Below are 18803 nucleotides of genomic sequence, written 5' to 3'. Positions count from 1 at the left end.
ATTATTCGTACATATAAATACCCCGCCCATCGTGTCCGATCGAGTGTATATGGTTATTTATAGGGACGTTCAATTGTAAATCTTTATATTAAAATTAACAAACTATCATTTAGTTAAACAAATATAAAGCCCATTAATAGCCCATAGTCTAATTTCCACAAGTGTCGTTCTTTTGTCCAAACCCCAATTATGGTACAAAGCCCAATTACCCAATTTTAGTAATTAGCCCAACATCATGATTACTTCGGATTAAATAAGCATAATAATAACTTAGCTACGAGACATTAAATTAAAAAGGTTGAACATAACTTACAATGATTAAAAATAGCGTAGCGTTACACGGACAGAATTTCGACTTACACCCTTACAACATTTGCTAACATACCCTTATTATTAGAATTAAAATTAAAATTAAAATTAAAATATAAATTATAAATATAAATATTACGTATAGATATAGAGAGGATGGATATATTATTTTTTACGATCAAACTGCGTTTGCTTTTATAGGGATTTGAGTCCAGGGAAGCTTCGCGACTCGCGGCATTTTTTGCCTTCAAACTCCGCGAGTCGAGGAGTTTGTTTTTACAGCTCACCCAGCTTTGGCTCTTTGTTTACCGACGATTTTTAAATATATTATAATATATATATTAATTTTAAGAATTAATTATATATTATATTATATTCATGTGCATATTTGACTTGTAATTTTTAGTCCGTTGCGTCGAGCGTTGAGAGTTGACTCTGGTCCCGGTCCCGGATTTTCGAACGTCCTTGCGTATAATTTAATATCTTGTACTTTGCGTTTTGAATCTTGTACTCTTGTAATTTCGAGACGTTTCTTATCAATAATTGGAACCTCTTTGATTGTCTTTTGTACTTTTGAGCTTTTTGGTCGTTTGCGTCTTCAATTCGCCGAATCTATCTTTTGTCTTCACCTTTTATTATTTAAACGAATATCACTTGTAAATAGGACAATTGCAACTAAAAGCTTGTCTTTCTTGAGGAATAATGCTATGAAATATATGTCCGTTTTAGCATTATCAAATATTCCCACACTTGAGCGTTGCTTGTCCTCAAGCAATATAGTCTTGAAATACTAGAATCACTTCTTTATTCTTCACACTTTGTACATCAGTGATTTCTTTACGGCGGTATAAACAATGGTAGTAACGATGTGGTTTACAGTCCCACATGACTATAAAATTTAGATCCATTAAGGAAATTGGATCTTTATGAAAACATTTGGTCTTTTTGAAAATTAAATCTAGCTTTTACCCTAGATAAGTTTTCCGGAATAACCCTTCACCAGTGTTTGCAAATTGTTTTTGTGGGTTTGGTGGGTTTCAGATTTGAAAATTTTAGCTCAAAACTTGCGGTTTTGTGTCACCCACTTGCTAACCTTGTATTAGGAAAGCAACACGTCCAGTATACTTGCTTCGAATATTACCTTTCGATAAACTACCGTCCGGTTGTAAAGGGAAGCGTTGAACAAGCACTGTTTAAGGCAATGTCCCCTGGCATGCTTTTAATTATGGTCTATAACATGTCGGACGCAATTACTATCCTTTGTAGGAGCAATAGTAAAGCTCACCCTTATAATTTTTCGGTCTGGCACAAGGTCCTGTCTTTGACCATGCTATGAAACCACCGTTCTTACGGTTGACACCAGATTTGGTTCAGGTGACCTAATGAATTCCAGGTGAATTCCTAGGATTTTATGTTCAATGGTAATGAACGCATTGAAAATAGGTTTTCGGAAAACAAATTGGTTTTAATTTGATCAAAATATTTTCTCGTTCAAGCTCGAGTTTAGATATCATCGAATTCCATGAGTTTGAATTCTCAATCTTTAAGGTCAATCTCAAGGATTGAGTAATATCAGGCTTATAAGCTGATTTTTGATCTTTAAGGAGATTATCCTTTCTGGGAATCTGATTCATTAGTCTTATCCAGCTAATTTGCACGGTGCCCCCCAATGTACGAGATAAATCCTTCTCATGGTTAGGATAAATCTGACCACTTGACGACCCTGTTTTATGCTGAGGTCCGTGGATTTTCTGCTGATTTTAGAGATGACTTTTCTAGATTTTTCGTCAACCTACAGCTGGTCTGGACGACAACTTCCTGACCTAAATCAAGAAGCGCGTTTCTTTTTCGGAAGACTTTACTTCTTTTTAATGATGAAATTGATTCATCGTGTAGATCCATCTTTCTTACAATAAATTGGGTAAAACAGTTTAGTTTAGTCCAAAGCAAAAGTATTTTCAGTTATTTGTTACAGAAATATGTGACATATGTTTAAAATAACTTGGTAAATTTTCCCACACTTGGCTTTTATTTTCCTTTTTATTGTCCTCTATTCCATTTTAAATGAATTCTAATATTTTGGTTTGTTTCTCAATTTATGTCCTTTCCAAGGTAGCAATAATTTCGGTGTTAAAACCTAGTTTTATCATTCATAAATATGTATAAACATGATTTTGAGTTCATTTAATTGAAAATTTTACTAGAATTGTGTAGTCAGTATATAAAACTAGGGTTGTTCTTTATTATCAGAGAGCACTAGATTCTAATACAACTACTACGTTACTAGTATTTTTAATGGTAACCAAGTGTTTAAGATAAAAATTTTAAAAATTCGAAAGAATTTAACCCCTTCCCACACTTAAGATCTTGCAATGCCCTCATTTGCAAGAAATCAGTAACAATTTAAATTATTGAGGGTGATTAGCGTAGAAATGATTAAATTTTACCAAAGTTTCCAAACATATTGTTGTTTGTGTTGAATGATAAATGGTGCACAATTTCTTTCATACCTGAGAATAAACATGTAGAGAGTTAGAAACTGATTTGCTTTTTATATTTATATTTTCATAAAGATATTGTTAATAAAGATCAATTAGGTTACACTTGGAGTGGGTTAGTTATTTGTTCATTCCGTCTTGTTGTTATTTCACATATATTTTGTATCTTGTCGTCAAAATTAGTTGCTTTTGCTGAACTTAATGCCAGTCTTTGAAAATGCGTTGTTTTACCCTGTTGTGTACATAAGATAAACTGCAAACATATATACATATTTTTGAAGTTTGGTATATTACCCCACATTCAAAAATTATTAAAATCTAATAATAAAAGTTAGAAAATTATAAAAACTATTACAATATTAACATAAGTATTAAATGTATCAACATTACAAATAATAAAATAAATAAAACTAAGTAGACTAGGGATGATACTGATACCAGTAGGGGTTCCATGCATAACCGTATGTGTTATAGAATGCTTCGGCTGGGTTATATGTAGGATACGGTGGTTGGATCTCTATAGACCATGGAGGAAATATGGGCGATGAAGTAGGAATATAGTTTCTACCTACATGTTGGCAATGAGCTATGATTTGGTTTTGATGAACTTGCCAATCTTCAAATGCTCGATGTCTAGCATTTTCATACTTTTGTGAAGCTATAAACCTTTGCATTTCTGTCATTTCATTTCCCCCTCCCACATTACCTGGCTGTTGGTTTCTCTCAACCTGTAGATGTCTACCATGGTATTGTACTGCGGCGTTATTTCGCCTCTTCAAAACCTTCGCACCATGGTATACATTTAAACCAATTGTATCGTGGGGTTCTGGTTCTTCGACTAATAATCCCCCCGACTTATATCCACATTGAGATACTCAGCAATCAAAGTAATAAATATACCACCTCCTATTATGCTATGCGGTCTCATCCCCCTAACCATAGCTGATAAATAATAACCCACACAATAAGGTATACTTACAGCGCTTTGTGGGTCTCGAATACACATGTGGTAAAACAAATCCTGTTCATTTACCTTTTCTTTATTCTTACCTCGTTGTGTAATCGAATTGGCTAAAAACCTATGAATTACTCTTAACTCTGCTCTATCTATATCCAAATAAGAGTAATTTCCCCCTTTAAATCGGTGATGGCTAGTCATTTGACTCCATACACCATGCGTATCAAAATTTTCATCAATTTTCCTACCGTTCAATATCAACCCTCTACAATCGGCAGATGCTAACTCCTCAGGCGTATATATACGTAAGGCCTGAGCCATGTCTAGTAAAGACATGTGGCGCATCGAACCTCCTAACAAAAATCTAATAAAAGATCGATCGGTTAAACTAACTACCCGATCATTTATTTCTATACTACACAATAATTCTTCACACCATACTTTATATACAGGTCTACGCATGCTGAATAATCGTACCCAATCGTTAAAAGTAGAATTACCATACCTCTGTGTAAGTAATTCTCTAATTGGCCCGGATAATTCTACAGCTTCTAACGGTACCCATTCTATTACCCTAGGTACTTCAACAGCTTTAGAATGAAGAGTATGCAAGCCCCTTTGGTATTTTAGATAATCTATCCAACGTCTGTCAAATCTCAAGTTCGGGTGCAAATCTTCCAAGTGCATATCTGAAAATGTCATAACTGGATGAGGTATATCTTGTTTATAATAGCTATCAACATCCTGTTGTTCCGCATTCTCAAGAGGAGCATTGCGAGCTTGGGATGAAGATTCACCCCTTTCAGTCTGCAAAACACATCAAACACAATTTTTGTGCATCCAAATATGCATTACTGTCAGCAAAATCATCAATCAAAATAATTACAATGACATGTCCAATTTATATCAAACTTATGCTCATTTTCATATTTTTATCAAATCTACACTTTTTCAAATAAGCATATACGAAAATGTTCGCCAAGTTCATAAGCATTCAACTCAAATAACATTTCAAAATAATCATTACTAGCAATTAAACAAGTTTCAAATGGCATTATCTCTCAAAAATCAAATTCATGAATTTTAGACTTGAAAAAGTCCACTTTAATTCTCAAAAATCATGTTTAGGCTCAAAGTTTGTATCATTTAACTACCTAAACATGTTACACTACTTAATTTAGCAATAATTCATGACAAAAATCGGCCATAACCTGTTTGTATCAAAAAGCCCCAAATTTGCTCAAGAACACAAACCCTAGATTACTCAAAATTTGAAGTTTAAGGCTTCTAATCATGTTAAATAGCATCAATATAGGTTATACAAGCATAATACATAAACAATTTAAGCATAATTACACTAAAAAGCATCAAAATCGAATTGGGTATAAAATTACTCAAGAACACTAATTTTCGGATTAAATGGTGTTTAGGTGTAGAAATTTACCGTTTTTCTTGAGTAATTCCTTGATAGCATCCTTCTCAACATGATTTTAGTTAAAAATGTGATGAAAAATGGTGAAAAATTGTGAATTTCGGAGTGTTTGTGTGTGTATTTTCGGGTGTTTTTTCGCAGTTTTTGTGGTGTGGGGATGGGGACTGATCAGTTCAGCTCGTTATATTTTTTTTTGGATTTTAGTAACTCCGCGACTTGCGGTGTTTAATGCTTACAAACTCCGCGAGTCGAGGTGTTTTTTTTTATAAGCCTTAACTTATAAAACAAATATAAAATAAATTTAAAATTTTGTTTTCCTTTGTTTTAGGACGAGGTCGTTTCGGATCGATGTCCTAGTCCGTCCCTCGACAAAATTTTAAAATTTGTCTTTTTGTTGCGATTGTTTTAAAAGCTAAGATTTTTGGGTTTTTTTTAATGTTTTTGGCATACTTTAATTCAATAAGATTAAAAATAATGATAATAAAAGTTCTCGTCCCTCCCTCGGGTAGAGCAATTTCGGTTCAACGACCTAGTCTTCAACTCACGACGAATTTTAAAAATCATATTTTTAACTTAGCGAAATAAAGTAAATTTTTGTTTTTTTAAATTCACACCAAACTTAAATTTAAAATGTATAAAATTAAAAATTCACACCAAACTTATATTATATTTTTGTTTTTATACATACAAACTTAAAAATATCAATTGTTCAAATATTTACAATTTTAAATATATTAATTTAAAAAGTTTACAATATTAATTTAAGATTTATATATTAATTTTAAAAACATGGTAAAAATAAAATTAAAAATCTTTTTGGCTTTTATCCCACTTTAATCAATCAAATATTATCAAAAATATGCGCCCCTCTTTTCGGTAAAGTAATTTCGGTTCCATGACCTAATTTAACTCATGACGAATTTTTGAAATATTTTGGGTTGATTGATTAAAGATATTTATACCTTAAGAATAAACGTTAAATTTGGCAGTGATGTAATAAATTTTTGAACGATATCAATAATTTCGGTCGCCAAACCTAATTTCATCGAATACCAATTTAATACTTTATAGCGAACAAATTAGCGTTTATTATCAAAAGGTTAAAAATAAAAATAAAAACTGTACAGACTTACCTGTGAGATAGTATTCTTAGTGATACGATCTATCCCACTCATAAGATAGTCGGTTTAATTGGTTTTCCATAGCTACATAGGCGTAACCTCGAGCATTCAGTGTTTATCTTCTAAACATATGAACGGTCCGTCTCAGTATAAAGTAACAAATTCGGTGTTTGAATAGGTTTGATTATTTGAACATTTACCTCCATGTGACCATTTTCCGCATTTGTGACATCTTTCTAGGTGTCGTGCTCTTCTTTTCGCTGTGGATTTTGATTTTCCTTTACCAAATTGTAACTTATTATCTTCGCATCTGGATTCTTTTCTTACTCCGTCCAATCTTTCTCTGATTACTGATACTATTTCACTTGGAAGTGTGTCATTATTACGTTTAGTGATCAAAGGGTGTAGCATTAGACCATGGTTTAGTTCACAGGAAGTCTTCATTTCGTAAAAACCTAAAAAAAATAAAAATTCAGAATGGGAAGAGAAGACTAGTTCTTTAGGGTCTGCTAGGGAAAGACCATTCGTGTTCCATTTTCGAGAACTACACGAAAACAGACAATCTAACTCTAACAGAAATACATAATATCCTTTAAAGACTTGATTCTCCCCACACTTAGTTAGCTGTGGTATCGAAATTGTGATTAACTTCGTTGTCGATTTCCATTGGACTATCTATGTAGTGTTTAAATCTGTGACCATTAACTTTAAATTCAATTCCATTTGAATTTATTAATTCTATCGTTCCGTATGGGAAAACTCTTTTGACTATGAATGGTCCAGACCATCTTGATTTCAATTTTCCAGGAAATAGCTTGAATCGTGAATTGAAAAGAAGAACTCTGTCTCCTTCTTTAAATTCTTTTGAACTTCTGATTCTTTTATCATTCCATTTCTTCGTTCTTTCTTTATAGATTAATGAATTTTCGTATGCTTCATGTCTTAATTCTTCTAATTCGTTTAGTTGACTTAACCGTAGACGTCCAGCTTCATGTAAATCAAGATTACATGTCTTCAAAGCCCAAAATGCTTTGTGTTCAATTTGTACTGGAAGATGACATGTTTTTCCATAAACGAGTCTAAAAGGTGTGGTTCCAATTGGAGTTTTGTAGACTGTTCTAAAAGCCCAGAGTGCATCCTCCAATTTTATGGACCATTCCTTCAGATTTGATCCTACGGTTTTCTCTAGAATACGTTTTAAAGCTCGGTTGGTATTTTCAACTTGTCCACTTGTTTGTGGATGATATGCAGTGGAGATTTTATGAGTTACTCCATATCTTTTAAGAACTTTCTCAAGTTGATTATTACAGAAATGAGTTCCCCGATCACTTATTAAAGCTTTCGGTGTTCCAAACCTTGCAAAAAGACGTTTTAAAAAGTTGACTACAACTCGTGCATCGTTAGTTGGGAGAGCTTGTGCTTCCGCCCATTTAGATACATAATCAATGGCTACGAGAATATAGAGATTATTATGAGATTTTGGAAATGGACCCATAAAGTCAATACCCCAAATGTCAAATACTTCACATACTTGAATGACATTTTGTGGCATTTCATCACGTTGACTTATTTTTCCGGCCCTTTGACAAGCATCACAGGATTTGCAAAGAAGGTATGCGTCTTTGTAAATTGTAGGCCAGTAAAATCCAGCATCATAAACTTTTCTTGCTGTTAGTTGAGGCCCATAATGCCCTCCTGTTGGTCCTGTGTGACAATGGTTTAAAATTTTACTAGCTTCATCTCCGAATACACATCGGCGTATTATTCCATCTGGACAACTTTTAAACAGATGTGGATCTTCCCAGAAATAGTGTTTTATATCACTAAAGAATTTCTTTCGTTTTTGGTACGATAATCCTTTTTCAAGGAATCCACATACTAAGTAGTTTGCATAGTCTGCAAACCATGGAATTTCATTATAATCTATTTTCAATAGATATTCATCAGGAAAGTTGTCTTGTATGGCCGATTCATTTAGAATTTCTAATTCGGGATTTTCAAGACGAGAAAGATGATCAGCGGCGAGATTTTCTGCTCCTCTTTTATCTCGGATTTCAATATCGAACTCTTGTAAGAGTAAGATCCAACGGATTAATCTTGGTTTGGCATCTTGTTTCGAAAATAGGTATCTAAGAGCAGAATGGTCGGTATAGACCACCGTTTTTGCTAGAACGAGATATGATCGAAATTTGTCAAAAGCAAAGACAATAGCAAGGAGTTCTTTTTCAGTAGTTGTGTAATTTATTTGTGCTCCTTGTAACGTCTTACTAGCATAATAAATAGGTTGAAATCGTTTTTCAATCCTTTGTCCTAAAACGGCTCCCATTGCAAAATCACTTGCATCGCACATAAGTTCAAACGGTAGATTCCAATTTGGTGTTATCATGATCGGCGCATTAGTGAGTTTCTCTTTAAGAATGTTAAAAGATTTGATGCATTCATCTGAAAAGATGAATGGGGCATCTTTTTCTAGGAGTTTATTCATAGGAGTGGCAATTTTAGAAAAATCTTTTATGAAACGTCGATAAAAACCGGCATGCCCTAGAAAACTCCTAACTCCTCTAACATTGGTGGGATGTGGAAGTTTAGCAATTACATCTACTTTAGCTCTATCCACTTCAATTCCTTCTTTTGAAATTTTATGTCCAAGAACGATGCCTTCTTTAACCATGAAATGGCATTTCACCCAATTAAGTACTAGATTTGATTGTTCGCATCTAATATGTATTCGTTCCAGATTAACTAGACATGATTCCAATGTATCACCGAAGACTGAAAAGTCATCCATGAAAACTTCCATGCATTCTTCTATCATGTCGTGAAAAATCGCCATCATGCACCTTTGAAAGGTTGCAGGGGTGTTGCAAAGTCCAAATGGCATGCGTTTGTAAGCAAAAGTACTATAAAGGCATGTGAACGTGGTTTTCTCTTGATCTTCGGGTGCTATTGGAATTTGAAAGTATCCGAAAAAACCATCTAGAAAACAATAGTAACTATTTCCGGCTAATTTTTCCAACATTTGATCAATGAAAGGCAAGGGAAAGTGATCTTTTCTGGTGGCGTCATTTAATTTTCTATAATCAATACATACACGCCATCCTGTTACAGTCCTAGTAGGAATAAGCTCATTTTTGTCATTTGTAATGACAGTCATGCCACCCTTCTTAGGCACGCATTGAACTGGGCTTACCCATGGACTATCAGAAATTGGATAAATTAAACCTGCATCTAGCAGTTTAATTATTTCTTTTTTAACAACATCTTGCATATTAGGATTTAGTCTTCGTTAGCGTTGCACATACGTTTTATGACCTTCTTCCATAAGGATTTTATGTGTGCAATACGAAGGACTTATTCCTTTAATATCATGAATCTTCCATGCAATAGCTGGTTTATGAGCTTTCAACACAGAAATGAGTTGTGATTTTTCATTTTCAGTAAGAGAAGACGATATTATTACAGGTAATTCAGATTCACCATGTAAATAAGCGTATTCCAAATGGTTTGGAAGTGGCTTTAACTCTAATGTCGGAGGTTCTTCTATCGATGATTTATATCGATATCTGTCTTCTTCTTTTAGCATTTGAATTTCTTCTGTTGTTGGTTCATATCCATTAGCTATTAGTGTAGCTAACATTTCAGCTTCATCAATTGGTTCAGTTCCTTCTCCTAAAGAACATTCTCCTGTTCCTTGTAATTCTGGAAATTCTTCTAACAATTCTGCATGTGAGTCTATAGTTTGAATATAATAGCATGTATCATCTACAGATTGTGGTTGTTGCATTGCTCTATCAACTGAAAAGGTAACACTCTCGTCCTCTATACTTAGGGTCAATTTTTTACCAAACACATCTATCATTGCTTTAGCCGTGTTTAAGAATGGTCTTCCTAATATGAGAGGAACTTGAGAATCTTCTTCCATGTCCAAAACAACAAAATCTATTGGAAATACTAAAGTACCAACTTTAACTAGCATGTTCTCCATTATCCCTCTAGGATATTTTATTGATCTATCGGCTAGTTGTATACTTATTCTGGTTGGTTTCAATTCTCCATGGTCTAGTTTAGTGTATAGTGAATACGGCATTAGATTTATACTAGCACCTAAGTCTGCCAATGCTTCTATTGAACTAAGACTACCCAGAAAACATGGAATTGTGAAACTTCCTGGATCAGATAGTTTTTCTGGTATCTTATTCAACAGCACTGCTGAACAATTAGCATTCATAGTAACAGCCGAGAGTTCTTCCATTTTCTTTCTATTTGAGATTAGATCTTTCAGAAATTTAGCATATCTAGGCATTCCTGAAATTACATCAATGAAAGGAAGATTTACATTTATCTGCTTAAACATATCCAAGAATTTGGATTGCTCGGCTTCAAGTTTTTCCTTTTTCATTTTACTCGGGTAAGGAAGTGGTGGTTGGTATGGTTTAACATAAGGTTTAGCCTTAACTATGTTATCTTCATTAACCTTTTCAACTACCGGTTCTTTTTCCTTATCTTGTTCAGGTTGTGGTTCTTGTGGAGTAGGAATAGCTTCATCAGAAGTTACAGGTATTTCAGGTGGTTTAAGTGTTGTACCACTTCTTGTGGTAATGGCTTTAGCTGTTTCATTCCGGGGGTTAGCATTTGTATCACTAGGTAAACTTTCCGGTTTTCTTTCACCTATTAACCTTGCTAGGTTACTTACTTCTTGTTCCAAATTTTGAATAGAAGCTTGTTGATTTCTAAATGCTTGAGCATTTTGTTCATTAGTTTGTTTCTGAGATGTGAAAAGTTGCGTTTGAGTTTCAACTAGCTTTGTCATCATATCTTCTAAATTCGGCTTTTTATCATCGGTTTGTGGTGGTTTGTTTTGAAAATTAGGTCTTTGCTGATTGTAAGTATTATTGGATACTTGTTGATTACTAGGACCTTGTTGGTTGTTGTATGGAATATTTCGGTTATAATTCTGATTTTGATTGTAAATCGGTCTTGGCGGTTGATAATTATTCTGATAATTATTTCCAGGCCTTTGGTTTAGATATGAAACATTCTCTCTTTGTTCCATTGTTAGTTCAATACTGAGACAATCTTTTGTCAAATGTGGTCCTCCACACTGCTCACAACTAATTCGTATTGAGTGAATATCCTTAGTCATCTTTTCCCTTCGTCTCTCGACAGCATCTATCTTTGCGGAAATGGAATCTAAGTCATGGCTAGAATCGGCTCTAGCTGCTTTAGATGATCTAACAATATCTTTTTCTTGATGCCACTCATGTGAGTGGGAAGCAGTGTTATCAATAATTTTATAAGCATCAGTTTCGGTTTTCTTCATAATGGAACCACCAGCTGCTATATCGATGTCTTTCCTTGTAGTGATGTCGCATCCTTGGTAGAATATTTGTACTATTCGACAGGTGTCTAAACCATGTTGCGGACATCCTCTTAATAACTTTTCAAATCTAGTCCACGCCTCATATAGAGTTTCATTCGGTTTCTGTGTGAACGTAACAATTTCTCCTTGAAGTCTTACGGCTTTAGATGCAGGAAAGAATTGTTTAAGAAATTTTTCAACTAAAACGTCCCATGTATCAATCGCCCCTTCAGGTAACGATTCAAACCAATCTTTGGCTTCTCCCTTTAAAGTCCAGGGAAATAACATGAGATATATCTGTTCATCCTCAACTTCTCTTATTTTAAATAGTGTGCAGATCCTATTAAAGGTACGAAGATGTTCGTTTGGATCTTCCTTCGGCGCACCACTAAATTGTCATTGATTAGTCACCATATGTAGAATTTGTCCTTTGATTTCATAATCTGGCGCATTAATGTCTGAATGAGTAATTACGTGACCTTGGCCAGTGCGTTTAGCTCGCATTCGGTCTTCCATACTTAAAGGTTCCAGATTCTCCATAATTGAATTTGTTGAATCGGAATCACTAGAGGATTCTGATTTAATGGTTCGTTCCTCAACAATCTCTGTTTGAATGATTGGTGGTTCCGGAGGAAAAATTAATGGTTCAGGATCTACGAATTGTCCCTGAATATTCTCCGGATTCTCAATTGTGAGGTCGGGTTCAAAAAATGGATTATCGGAAATTTGAACTGGAGTACTTGGTCGACTGGATGACGATTCTAAAGAAAAATCAACAACGGTAATATTTACTAGATGTCTTGATCTCGTTAAAGGTGGTGAACGTACAAAAGGTGGTGAACGTCTTGCTCGGTGCATTCACTGAATATCCTATTAGTTTTTAAAAGGAAAGAAAAATTATATAAGTTATCCAATTAATAGACTTTTCTGATTTTGCCCACGTTTCGAATAGCCAAAAGATGCAGCAGAGGGGCAGGATTCGTTTGGTCTCAATATAATTGAGTACTGTTTGGCTCCAATAACCCGGTCCACGTACAAATCTAACTATTACTACGAACCAGAAAATTTTGATGTCTATCAATTTAACCACTTAAAATAAATTTTCGTAATTTTAAGAAATTTAGATAAGAAGTAGAGAAAATTCTAAGTCCTAAAAACTAGAATAGCGAGAAATAAGAAAGAAAAAGAGCGCGTCGAAAAAGAAAAGGGTTGAAAAATAAAAGGCGTCGAAAAATAAGAAATAAAAAAAAATGACTTATAAAACTTAAAAACACTCGACTAACCCAACCTTATTACTATCACTAACTTAAAATTATAATTGCAAATTGAGATTACTAATTGGAGTGATAATTGATACATAGGTAAAAGGCGTCTAAAAATATTAAAGCTTACAAGTAAAACTATATCCCAAATGGCAATATCTTAAAAAGAAACTAAAACTTAAAAAGGCGTCGCAAAATTTTAAAGCACCTAAATCTTAGTCTAAAGAAAAAGCACTTAAGGAATTTTACGGCAAAGCCTAAAAATCTAGAAATAAAAATAACTATGGCAAAAACTGAGTTTAAAACTAAAAACTGGCGAAAAACACAAATATTACGCTAAAACAATTAAAAAGAGACAAAATATAAAAATATACTAAAAGTTGTAAAAAGTACAATTTTTATAAAAATATTATTTTTATATTATTTATTTATTAAAACTATTAATTTTACAATTTAATTAAAGTAAATAAAATTAAATAAAACAAAATAAACTAATTAAAACTAAATACTATAATAAAAATACCCTAATTAGGGTTTATAATTAATAATAATAATTATCCCGTAATTAATGCTGTTAGGGTTCATGTGTACCCGTGTCAGGCTGCTCCGCGACTTGCGGTATTCCTGGCTCCAAACTCCGCGAGTCGCGGGGTTTCAAATTTCAGATTAGGTGAACTCGTTTGACAGGTTTCGACGTAATTATTTTTTTTTTCTGTTTTTAATTTAATTAAAATATTTATATAATTTAAATAAAACTTATCTTTAAAAACTAAAATAGAAATAAAATACTTTATAATTTTATAAATAAAAATCTTAAAACTAGATTTATATATATATTTTTTTCGGTTTTTTTTTTATATTATGTTTTTAATAAAAACAAAATATTTAAATAAGACTTACATTTTTATAAAATAAAAATAAAGAAACTTTATAAAACTTAAATATTTAACAAACTCTTAAAAATATTTATATTTTTGTTTTTCTTTTTATATTTTCGAATATATTAAAACGTATTTTTACAAAAGCGTATTTTAATAAAAGTAAACTAAAAATAAAAATCTTTTTGTTTTTTATATATATTAGCGTTGCGCTTCCGGCTTTTAAGCAAGAAATTGGGTTCCCCGGCAGCGGCGCCAAAAATACTTGATGTGCGCAGATGTGTATATAAAATAGCTTATATTTTACAAGGAAATACTATTAAATACGATACAATTTTACACAAGATATTTATTTATTTATAGAATGGATATACTTAAAGCTTGCTACAACACTTATAGGCAGTGTACCTAATCGTACAGTAGTGTAGTTTTTAGTAAGTCCGGTTCGTTCCACAGGGAATCTTTTAACAAAGCTTAACGCTATATTAGTTTTATCTTATAAAAATACAAATATATATATAAGTAATATTATTATTATAAAGGGGGGTTTTTACCGTTTAATGACCGGTTTGTCGATTTTAAAACTTTAGTCACAGTTAAAACCAAATGTAAAATATTAAAAATAAATACAAGACTTAATTTAAAGCGTAAAGTAAATAACGATAATGAAATTGCGATAAATAAAAGTGCGATAAAATAAACTTGCGATAATTAAAAAGTACGATAATTAAAAGTGCAATTAAATATAAAATAAAGGAAATTAAATATGAAATAAAAGAATTATGCTTATTTAAACTTCCGTAATCATGATGTTTGACTTGTTGATTTTAGTTTTATGCCCATGGGTTAATTGTCCTTTGTCCTGGATTATTTAATATGTCCGTCTAGTTTTTGTCCATAACAGTCCATCAGTCATAAATATAAAGTGCGAGTGTCCTCGTCAAATTATCCTTATACCCGAAGTTAAATATTTCAACTAATTGGGGACTTAAACTGTAACAAGATTTTAATACTTTGTTTAATAATTACATCAGGATGTCGACTGAGTGTAACCCAAGGTTTTAATACTTTGTTATCAATTATGCCAAGTGTTCTTGTACATAATTTTACCCCTGTTTTAATAATTCTAGTGGCTATTAATCCATTCCCGTATCCGGTTAAATGAACGATTATTCGTACATATAAATACCCCGCCCATCGTGTCCGATCGAGTGTATATGGTTATTTATAGGGACGTTCAATTGTAAATCTTTATATTAAAATTAACAAACTATCATTTAGTTAAACAAATATAAAGCCCATTAATAGCCCATAGTCTAATTTCCACAAGTGTCGTTCTTTTGTCCAAACCCCAATTATGGTACAAAGCCCAATTACCCAATTTTAGTAATTAGCCCAACATCATGATTACTTCGGATTAAATAAGCATAATAATAACTTAGCTACGAGACATTAAATTAAAAAGGTTGAACATAACTTACAATGATTAAAAATAGTGTAGCGTTACACGGACAGAATTTCGACTTACACCCTTACAACATTTGCTAACATACCCTTATTATTAGAATTAAAATTAAAATTAAAATATAAATTATAAATATAAATATTACGTATAGATATAGAGAGGATGGATATATTATTTTTTACGATCAAACTGCGTTTGCTTTTATAGGGATTTGAGTCCAGGGAAGCTCCGCGACTCGCGGCATTTTTTGCCTTCAAACTCCGCGAGTCGCGGAGTTTGTTTTTACAGCTCACCCAGCTTTGGCTCTTTGTTTGCCGACGATTTTTAAATATATTATAATATATATATTAATTTTAAGAATTAATTATATATTATATTATATTCATGTGCATAGTTGACTTGTAATTTTTAGTCCGTTGCGTCGAGCTTTGAGAGTTGACTCTGGTCCCGGTCCCGAATTTTCGAACGTCCTTGCGTACAATTTAATATCTTGTACTTGGCGTTTTGAATCTTGTACTCTTGTAATTTCGAGACGTTTCTTATCAATAATTGGAACCTCTTTGATTGTCTTTTGTACTTTTGAGCTTTTTGATCGTTTGCGTCTTCAATTCGTCGAATCTGTCTTTTGTCTTCACCGTTTATTATTTAAACGAATATCACTTGTAAATAGGACAATTGCAACTAAAAGCTTGTCTTTCTTGAGGAATAATGCTATGAAATATATGTTCGTTTTTAGCATTATCAAATATTCCCACACTTGAGCGTTGCTTGTCCTCAAGCAATATAGTCTTGAAATACTAGAATCACTTCTTTATTCTTCACACTTTGTACATCTGTGATTTCTTTACGGCGGTATAAACAATGGTAGTAACGATGTGGTTTACAGTCCCACATGACTATAAAATTTAGATCCATTAAGGAAATTGGATCTTTATGAAAACATTTGATCTTTTTGAAAATTAAATCTAGCTTTTACCCTAGATAAGTTTTCCGGAATAACCCTTCACCGGTGTTTGCAAATTGTTTTTGTGGGTTTGGTGGGTTTCAGATTTGAAAATTTTAGCTCAAAACTTGCGGTTTTGTGTCACCCACTTGCTAACCTTGTATTAGGAAAGAAACTCGTCCAGTATACTTGCTCCGAATATTACCTTTCGATAAACTACCGTCTGGTTGTAAAGGGAAGCGTTGAACAAGCACTGTTTAAGGCAATGTCCCCTGACATGCTTTTAATTATGGTCTATAACATGTCGGACGCAATTACTATCCTTTGTAGGAGCAATAGTAAAGCTCACCCTTATAATTTTTCGGTCTGGCACAAGGTCCTATCTTTGACCATGCTATGCAACCACCGTTCTTACGGTTGACACCCGATTTGGTTCAGGTGACCTAATGAATTCCAGGTGAATTCCTAGGATTTTATGTTCAATGGTAATGAACGCATTGAAAATAGGTTTTCGGAAAACAAATTGGTTTTAATTTGATCAAAATATTTTCTCGTTCAAGCTCGAGTTTAGATATCATCGAATTCCATGAGTTTGAATTCTCAATCTTTAAGGTCAATCTCAAGGATTGAGTAATATCAGGCTTATAAGCTGATTTTTGATCTTTAAGGAGATTATCCTTTCTGGGAATCTGATTCATTAGTCTTATCCAGCTAATTTGCACGGTGCCCCCCAATGTACGAGATAAATCCTTCTCATGGTTAGGATAAATCTGACCACTTGACGACCCTGTTTTATGCTGAGGTCCGTGGATTTTCTGCTGATTTTAGAGATGACTTTTCTAGATTTTTCGTCAACCTACAGCTGGTCTGGACGACAACTTCCTGACCTAAATCAAGAAGCGCGTTTCTTTTTCGGAAGACTTTACTTCTTTTTAATGATGAAATTGATTCATCGTGTAGATCCATCTTTCTTACAATAAATTGGGTAAAACAGTTTAGTTTAGTCCAAAGCAAAAGTATTTTCAGTTATTTGTTACAGAAATATGTGACATATGTTTAAAATAAGTTGGTAAATTTTCTCACACTTGGCTTTTATTTTCCTTTTTATTGTCCTCTATTCCATTTTAAATGAATTCTAATATTTTGGTTTGTTTCTCAATTTATGTCCTTTCCAAGGTAGCAATAATTTCGGTGTTAAAACCTAGTTTTATCATTCATAAATATGTATAAACATGATTTTGAGTTCATTTAATTGAAAATTTTACTAGAATTGTGTAGTCAGTATATAAAACTAGGGTTGTTCTTTATTATCAGAGAGCACTAGATTCTAATACAACTACTACGTTACTAGTATTTTTAATGGTAACCAAGTGTTTAAGATAAAAATTTTAAAAATTCGAAAGAATTTAACCCCTTCCCACACTTAAGATCTTGCAATGCCCTCATTTGCAAGAAATCAGTAACAATTTAAATTATTGAGGGTGATTAGCGTAGAAATGATTAAATTTTACCAAAGTTTCCAAACATATTGTTGTTTGTGTTGAATGATAAATGGTGCACAATTTCTTTCATACCTGAGAATAAACATGTAGAGAGTTAGAAACTGATTTGCTTTTTATATTTATATTTTCATAAAGATATTGTTAATAAAGATCAATTAGGTTACACTTGGAGTGGGTTAGTTATTTGTTCATTCCGTCTTGTTGTTATTTCACATATATTTTGTATCTTGTCGTCAAAATTAGTTGCTTTTGCTGAACTTAATGCCAGTCTTTGAAAATGCGTTGTTTTACCCTGTTGTGTACATAAGATAAACTGCAAACATATATACATATTTTTGAAGTTTGGTATATTACCCCACATTCAAAAATTATTAAAATCTAATAATAAAAGTTAGAAAATTATAAAAACTATTACAATATTAACATAAGTATTAAATGTATCAACATTACAAATAATAAAATAAATAAAACTAAGTAGACTAGGGATGATACTGATACCAGTAGGGGTTCCATGCATAACCGTATGTGTTATAGAATGCTTCGGCTGGGTTATATGTAGGATACGGTGGTTGGATCTCTATAGACCATGGAGGAAATATGGGTGATGAAGTAGGAATATAGTTTCTACCTACATGTTGGCAATGAGCTATGATTTGGTTTTGATGAACTTGCCAATCTTCAAATGCTCGATGTCTAGCATTTTCATACTTTTGTGAAGCTATAAACCTTTGCATTTCTGTCATTTCATTTCCCCCTCCCACATTACCTGGCTGTTGGTTTCTCTCAACCTGTAGATGTCTACCATGGTATTGTACTGCGGCGTTATTTCGCCTCTTCAAAACCTTCGCACCATGGTATACATTTAAACCAATTGTATCGTGGGGTTCTGGTTCTTCGACTAATAATCCCCCCCGACTTATATCCACATTGAGATACTCAGCAATCAAAGTAATAAATATACCACCTCCTATTATGCTATGCGGTCTCATCCCCCTAACCATAGCTGATAAATAATAACCCACACAATAAGGTATACTTACAGCGCTTTGTGGGTCTCGAATACACATGTGGTAAAA

General features: G+C 33.0%; 1 protein-coding gene across 1 annotated transcript in view; it reads right to left on the bottom strand.

Annotated features, from left to right (window-relative positions):
• The window catches only part of LOC139902532 (uncharacterized), a 37864-nt gene that overhangs the window by 2505 nt on the left and 16556 nt on the right, over positions 1–18803 (bottom strand). The gene's annotated exons all lie outside the window — the stretch shown is intronic.

The sequence above is a fragment of the Rutidosis leptorrhynchoides genome, chromosome 3 (genome assembly GCF_046630445.1).
Source record: "Rutidosis leptorrhynchoides isolate AG116_Rl617_1_P2 chromosome 3, CSIRO_AGI_Rlap_v1, whole genome shotgun sequence".
Classification (NCBI taxonomy): Eukaryota; Viridiplantae; Streptophyta; class Magnoliopsida; order Asterales; family Asteraceae; genus Rutidosis; species Rutidosis leptorrhynchoides.
This window is presented reverse-complemented; position numbering and strand designations above follow the sequence as displayed.